This window comes from Sprattus sprattus (assembly GCF_963457725.1).
Source record: "Sprattus sprattus genome assembly, chromosome: 3".
In the NCBI taxonomy this organism is placed as follows: domain Eukaryota; kingdom Metazoa; phylum Chordata; class Actinopteri; order Clupeiformes; family Clupeidae; genus Sprattus; species Sprattus sprattus.
The window spans coordinates 10,817,923-10,825,802 of NC_137922.1; positions in this window are offsets into that span (position 1 = coordinate 10,817,923).

Here is a 7,880-nt window from a genome sequence, read left to right on the forward strand (position 1 = left end):
ATCCTACCAAACGGACTTCAGATCAGCACGTACACACATGGGGCATGGGACGCGACGTGGGACACGCCCACATACACACAAGCGCCATGCTCTCAGCCTGCCACGAGACTCCCAGACCCACCGCTCGGTCACGAAAAAAACCAACATAGATATCTACTAATAAGCTGTCACGTTAAGACAGTCTCGCGCGCACATTTTTTTTGAAGGAAAAACCTTGTCTAATATTGGGCTGGTTTTTGGGCTGGTTGTATGGGCCATTGGGCTGGTTTTGGGCTGGTTTTGATTGGCCATTGGGCTGGTTTTGTCACACAGACCTGGCAACCCTGATGATGCTCCTCTACACTGACTCACCTGAACACCCTGTCCAGGGGACACCATCAAGGTGGCGATAAAATGGAGGAAGCGCATCAGCATTCGCCAGAGGAGAGAAACACCAACTCATGGCTCCCTCTGCTCTCCTCTCTCTGTCCCTGGCTGCACTGTGCTGAGTGAATGGAAGCCACTGAGCAAACTCTAATGTGAGTTGTCAAGCTCCTAGAGAATGGCAGGTTTGTAGTGAAGCTCTGGCCATGGGTCAGGCCTCCTGGGGTGAATACTTGGCGGCCTTTCCAAATTTGAACACAGGCCAGCAAAATGTACTTCTCACCAAGAGTAGGCAACAGAGACCTGCGGCTCCCACTGAATATGGTGTCTTACCATTTGGTGTGAGGTAATCACGAGAGTTCAGTGTGTGTGCGGCTCAACATTGAGTCTCTTCTCATGGGTAAGGCAGTGAATAAGAGACAAATGTAAAAGGAATACTGCACTCTAATGGTTGGCTGTTTTGTGAGAAGCTGAAATATGAGATATGATGGATTCCAAGTCCCTGGGTCATGCATTAAAGTGTGTTGCTATTATACAGCAAACTAATTATCCATTATGATAGCTTTTGACATTGTAGCCAAACCTTGGCCTATGGAGATTTTCAGATATGTCCGACAAGACCCCAAAACATGTGTGTGTGGACAATCCAAGACATGAAACAAATGGTAGCCACGACACAATTATTAAAATAAAATATTGGGTGAAGTTTTGTGTGAACTTTCACTGTTTTGGCAAGTAACCTTATAATAAACGGAATCATTTATATTCCACCACATCCATTATGATTGGCAGTCTATACATTATCCCTTACATGCTAATGCTTTGAAGGCCAGGTGAGGATGACCTTTTGCAGGACTTTTGAAAGTGAAAGAATGGAAGGGATTCTTTGATGCAGTTTGACGTACAACTGTCACAAACACTATTCCATCTTTGCAATTGTCTCCTCACCTGTGTCTTCCTCCAACTCCCTGTCTTTTTCTCTCCATACCTCCATCTGTTCAGCCACACCACTGCATGTCCTCCATATGATGTAATTGTAGTAAAGGGCCTCTTGTCCCCTCTGGCGAGCTCAACTGTGTGACTCAAGCTGTCATTGGGCCATACTGTTCAGCAAGGAGCAGGTCAGAGGAGACGACACCTACACACAAACGCGCAAAACCAAAACAAGTGACCACCGGCCCGGCCTGGGATGGTGTTGGAGCTTCAGTGGGCCATCGGGGGCCCCAGCGAAGCCTCAGGACTGACGAGCCGGACGGAGAGCTCCACAATCTGTCGGCCCGCCGCTACCACCACTCTCATTGGGTAAATATTTATAATACTCATTTCCCTCCTTCCTAATCCCCCGAGCTCATGAAAGTATGCACATCATAGTAGACTGAAAAAGAGAGTCCTCAGGCAAATTCATATTCCCCTCCTCTTCCTCCACCACCACCATCACACCCCCCCCCCCCCCCCCCACCCACCCATTCTTCCTTTTTTCCAATGCTCCGGCAAGGGCCTGATTGATTCGATCATCCACACAATTACACATTTTCCCCTCCAAAGGAGCCGTGTTTAAAATTGCGCATTTGGCCCAGTAATTCTTCACAATGGTTGGGATTGTGCGGAAATTGTTTAAATGCGTGCGGATAATTGGATAGTTAGAGCAAACCATCCAGCACAACCACAGAGCCCACAAAGGGTTGGCCTGGGGGCATGCATGCCACTGGGGTTAGTGTAACATGAGAATCATGATTCGTTTAGATCAACTGAAATATCCAACTGTTTGAGGTCGAGCATAGACAAAACTCAGTTGTCTCAGTTGACAGTTGCAGGGAGAGGTGTACATTTTGACAGAATTATGGCTGAGGCTAAACTTGTAGACAAGATAAAGGTACCACGAGGTGAATCAAAGGTTCTGAAGGTTTATTTCCACGTACACCTATAGGGAATCAGTTCCGCATCAAAGAAGACAGGGTAACGGATTGGATATCAATGTACAGTATTACTTTTTATAAGGTCAGCTATGGGAGGTCACAGATAACTGGGGGTGTGTTACAGTTTAGAGGTGGGACAGGGGAGGTGAGTGGGAGTGGAGGGGAGGTTAACCCACGGAAGCTTCCGGAAGGTCAACACACAAAGGCACAAAGGCAACATGTAAAATAGGTGGTGTGTATTAAATCACCCTGGCTAGAGAGGAAGTCTGGAAAGGTGACGAGGCCTATTTTGCATAGGGCCTCACCGTGGGTGATCAATGCCCATGGCAAACACACACAAAGGAGAGCCTGCATGCTTGCAATGCACTTGTAAATATGTGAATCAATGGTAATATCAATTTCCATCAATTTGTAGTTATTTAGACTTTTTAGACTGATTTAGAATTACTGGAAGTCACTCACCTGACTGCAAATCCACAATTCCAACAAACGCCCCTACAGGTACATTCAAAGCAGGAATAGCTAATCATATTTCCCCCTCATTTGAAGTCAACCCATGAAAGTTCCATATCTTTCTGTCTCTTTTGTTAGGAGTAGACATGCCTGGAACACGAGCAATTCATCAAATTCACATGAACAGATTCCAAAACACACAAGACAATGCACGAAACAGGCATATCGCAATAACAGGTACCTCATTTCAGAAAAAAAATACGACCCCATCCCTTTGTACTCCATTGCCCATTGTAATCCGATACGTCTTTCTTTTTCTGATGATAGTAGGGGGGCTTTGAACAGACGAGTAATTCAACAAACACAAGGCTACCCACCACACAGTCACACTAAACTCACAGCCACCCAAAACCAACCCTCTCCTCCTTCTTTGAACTCAAACCAAACGCAGCGCCATACCTCTCCCATACCACTTCTGCTGTGCAGTAGGGGGGCTTTGAACAGATGAGGGCCCACCACCAGGCACCCCTTCATGCTGGCTTGGCTCTCCTGAAGCCTTCTGGGGGTTCTTCCACTGCACTACTCACACAGGCTACGCCGATGGGGATGAGGCCTGACAGTATTGGCAGTTGCCCAGATCGGCTGGCAGTCTGGCTCGCTCAGGTTCGTGCGCTGTGCTTCATTATGGCGACTATATAGTTCTATCAAAGGAGTATTGAGTGCTTGTGACACATGAAACTGCCATGCTATGATGAGAGATAACCGCTGTCAGCTTCCATCTGTGCTTCAAAAGATTTAGGACTCCAGATAGTGAGATTGAGCGGGAGACTGAAGATGTGCTGGAGAGGGTGAGAGAAAGAGAGAGAGAGAAAGAGAGAGAGAGAGAGGGAGAGACAGGTTAAGAGGACTGTGTGTTAGAGGACAACACTCTCACACACACATACAAACACACACACACACATACACACATTCTCAGGGTGAGGAAGAAAATTCTCAACGGATGAATATGCAGCCACAAACGCCTCATAAAAGTTGCTGACAGAGGATCTATTTATATTCTGGCAACTGTATTGATGCCCCTGCATTAGCTTGGGTTAGGGCTAAGGCCTAGAGATTGGTTTGCAGCACAATACCCAGACTGCAAACAAGTATTTTTTTTCCTTCTCACTATTCATCTCTTTTTTTCCTCCTTCAATCACACCCTGTAGGAATCGAACCCTCCTGAGAAGGTTAGGGGCTGAGGCAGTAGCTCGTGGCACCAATTTTCAAGATTCGACTTGTATGTTGTTTGTGCTTTAGACACGGAAAGTATCTGGGAAGTGAGTTTTCTGACGCGTTTTCTAAGACCTTCAGAGGAAGGGTTTTGAAGTTTGTGGTATCATCCAAAATTACCCGTCTCTGTGGTCAAAGTCATTCAGTGCTGGCGCCTCACAAAAATCGTAAATCATTTGTCATAAGACTTTTACCCTTCCAGAGAATTCTGACTTCCTTTTTCTGATATATGTGGTCTGTTGGTCTTGTAATTTCACAGTCCTCTCTACTGTGTGTGTGTGTGTGTGTGTGTGTGTGTGTGTGTGTGTGTGTGTGTGTGTGTGTGTGTGTGTTTGTGTGTGTGTGTGTGTTTGTGTGTGTGTGTGTGTGTGTGTGTGTGTCTCTGTGTGTGTATCTGTGTGTGTCTCTGTGTGTGTGTGATTGTGTGTGTGTCTTTTAATCGTGTCATCCTTTCTCCCTCTCTTTGATCAATAGTCTGTTTCTGTATCACTCCTTTAAGTGTAACTGTCAGTACACACACAAACACAACAACACACGCACACCCCTCTCTCTATTTCAAATACAAACATACACAATCACACTCTCTCTCGCTCTCTGTGACACAACTCACACACACAGGCACACACACACACACAGGCACACACACGCACACACACTGTTCCCCCCTCTCTCTCTCTAGAGTGGGATGCAGGTGTACTGCACGGAACAATGAATGTGGCTTTAGACCTGATTAAGGCTTTTCCCCACGAGGGCAAACAGAGGGGGAGGCCCGGGCCCCCACGCAATTAAATCAAGGCCTCTTTTAATGAGGAGTGTGTTTATTAAGTCCATTCAGGGAGCCGCCTGGAGAGGCTGTTAGCGCCCACTCCCAGATAAGGTGCAGCTAAGTAGTCGGCATGGCAAGGGAGGTGGGAGTGAGACAGGTTGATGTTTGTGTTGTGGTTGGGTAGACTGCTACATCATAAATGAATCACACACTCACACTCACACACACACACACACACACACACACACACACACACACACACACACGCGCGCACATATTCAAGCTATGAGATGGACAGACGGGAGAAGGTGGTTATATACATGCACAGCACATAGTATGCACTTGAGTGGAGAGACACTAAGAGACAGGCCAACCGAGAGAGAAAGAGTGAGTTAGTGTCTGTGAGAGAGGCCAAAGAGGCATTGCATAATATTGCAGGTGCTGTTTTTAGTGAAGGGAAAACTTTATGAGTCAGAGACCTTGATAGAAAATGGAGCGACAAGGCAAACACGATCTCTCTCAAGAGTTGTGCCCGGTACGTGCTCACTACAATACTGACACCTAGAGACTGACTTTGGGCATAGCAACCTCAAGCCAGAAAGAGTATGGAGAGTGCAGAAGGTTCGAGATATGGAGAAACCAGTCATAGCTTTCTATGACACCTGGCTTGCCTTTAACATTGATTTTCTGTTCCTTTTATTTAATAAAAAGAAATATTGGTAGTATATAATGGTAAATATCATACATGCATACATTTTATGAATTTAATTTTACATAACTTATTATTGATTAAGCCTGGTGTGAGTAACTATAGATGTTGAAAAAAGTGGCAGCTGCATAGCCTGGATACCAGCCTGAACTCCGCCAGCAGCTGCATGCTCACACCTCCAAAACCGGAAAATAATGGCCTGAGCTCAAAATACGTTTTAAAATTCAAAGATTTTGGCAAGCCTGAGATAGACGGGCCTGAGAGAATGAGAGGGAGGGCAAAATGCATTTCTCATTTCCCCTGGCCAATACTCCATTCACACACAGGTCTTCAACTTCAGAGAAGCCCACTTGGCATTCAACACAATACTTAATATTCATCTCTACCACCGCTTGGATATTAAAACTTCTTCAAGAGGGGGAGGAAGGGATTATACCTGTGCAATTACTTCTCAGACTCCATCATTGTTCCCCATAGCCTTGATAATTATACAGACAATTGGTGTGTGTGCGAGAGAGGTATTGTTCAAGCAGTCCCAGTCCGCGTGCTCCCTATCACATACGTGCAGCAGAGCTCGGTTATTCAGAAAGAAAACCAACCGTAATCACACGCATCCAAGACATAATGACCACCTACATCCCGACCCCTCGCGACCGTGCAACAATCAGCAACAAGTTTAACACACTCCTTTGTTGTAAGCCGCGCGGCGCGCCCTCATGCCAAATAATAAAAACAATTGCTCGGATAAGCGGTTTGGGAAGAGGTGCCATATACGCACAGGTTAGCGAGAAAGCGAAACCTCGCACTTCACTTGAAGAATAGAAAGAGATTAGTATTCCGTTCCTCCTCTCCGTCCATTCAAAAGAGAAAAATGCCTGCCTGATTATTCTCACCTTTCTCACCACGGTAAATGGGGAAGAGATACAGAGAACTGGCGGTATGTTTTTTTTTTTTGTATTTACATCCTGATCAAATTTTCATAACTCAATTTGGTGGGATGCTAGTGAAAACGGGCGAGTTTCGACTTAGGTGTGACTCACCTTCCTCGTCCTTCTCCCGACCCTTCCCCTATCCGGCCCCCTTTACCTGGCATGACTCCATTTGGCAACATGTCATGGTTCTGAGTTCTGTGGAAGGATTCAGGTGATGATCAACACAGCTAGTGTTTGTAGGACACACGACTTGGAACTACATTGAAACGCCATTATGATTTTGATTGTGTGTTTTCTCTTTCTAAATGAAAACAATTAATTGACAAAATGTCTAGTTACATTTGGAAAAGCACTAACATCTTTAGTGGCCATTGATTAATGCTCTCAATACCTCAGGCTCATGGTGTTCAACTCAATCTGTCCTTTTATGAAAATCATAACACTGCGAACAACTCATCATTCCCCCTCTCTGCCCTGCCAGCCTGGCAAAGCTTCAGCCAATTACATTTTTTTCTGTGAATGTATGGTTGGACTGAGATGTTGAAACACTTTCTTTCAATGGTGTGTTCCAGACATGTCATAACAAATAAGTTGTACAGAAAGATAAACCAAGAGTGAGATCAAGTTGAGTTTTACAGCGTGTTAATGCCGCCACCGAGTGAAAATAGGCAAAACTCCCAGGAGTCTAAACTGTGTTATAGTCATCAGTGGTAAAAATGAGAAACCTAAAAAAGATTTGTTTCCCTTTCAATCTGACAGGCAATCTCGCACTCCAAGCACACTTCAGTAATACTCCCATTGTGACTCCAAAGTGACCTGCCATGCTATTCCCTCTTGGCCTAATGGTAGAGATGTGTGCTGGCTGGGGATTTCAACATGCGCTCCCACATGCACTGCTCCGGCTTGGCTACACAAGTCCCCACAACTCCCACCCCCACCCTGTTTCTATTTTCAGATATTTCCCGACTAGAACTAGGGCTGTGTGTCAGGGACCGGAATGTTCCTTATCTCGTCTGTCAGGCCTCAGAGCTGACTATTACAGATCTGCTTTCCGGCCAGGGTGTCTGCTCTGGTCATTTGCATGGACATAAACAGCTCTACGAGTGGTGAAGGGTTAATGTGTCCAAGTATTTTAGTCCTGTAATGCCTGAAAAAGGATCCCTATCCCTATCCCTTTTTTTTCTCTACATGACATATGTTTTGGTGGGATACTAGTCTAAAACAGGCCATGGTGTCATGGCAAAACTAGCATTGCGTTTAATAACATTGTTAAAATACTATTGATGTTCATACTCAATGTGTTTTTGCCCTGGTATAACACTTGTACATTTTAGGTCAATATAAATTTAGAATCAATATACAAATTTAGAATCATTCATTATCCAAATAAAGATCAAGTGCCATACCAAATTTGGGGTTATCCATATGCATTCTCATCTGGAAAGTTAAAGACTGTTCTAGAAAGACAT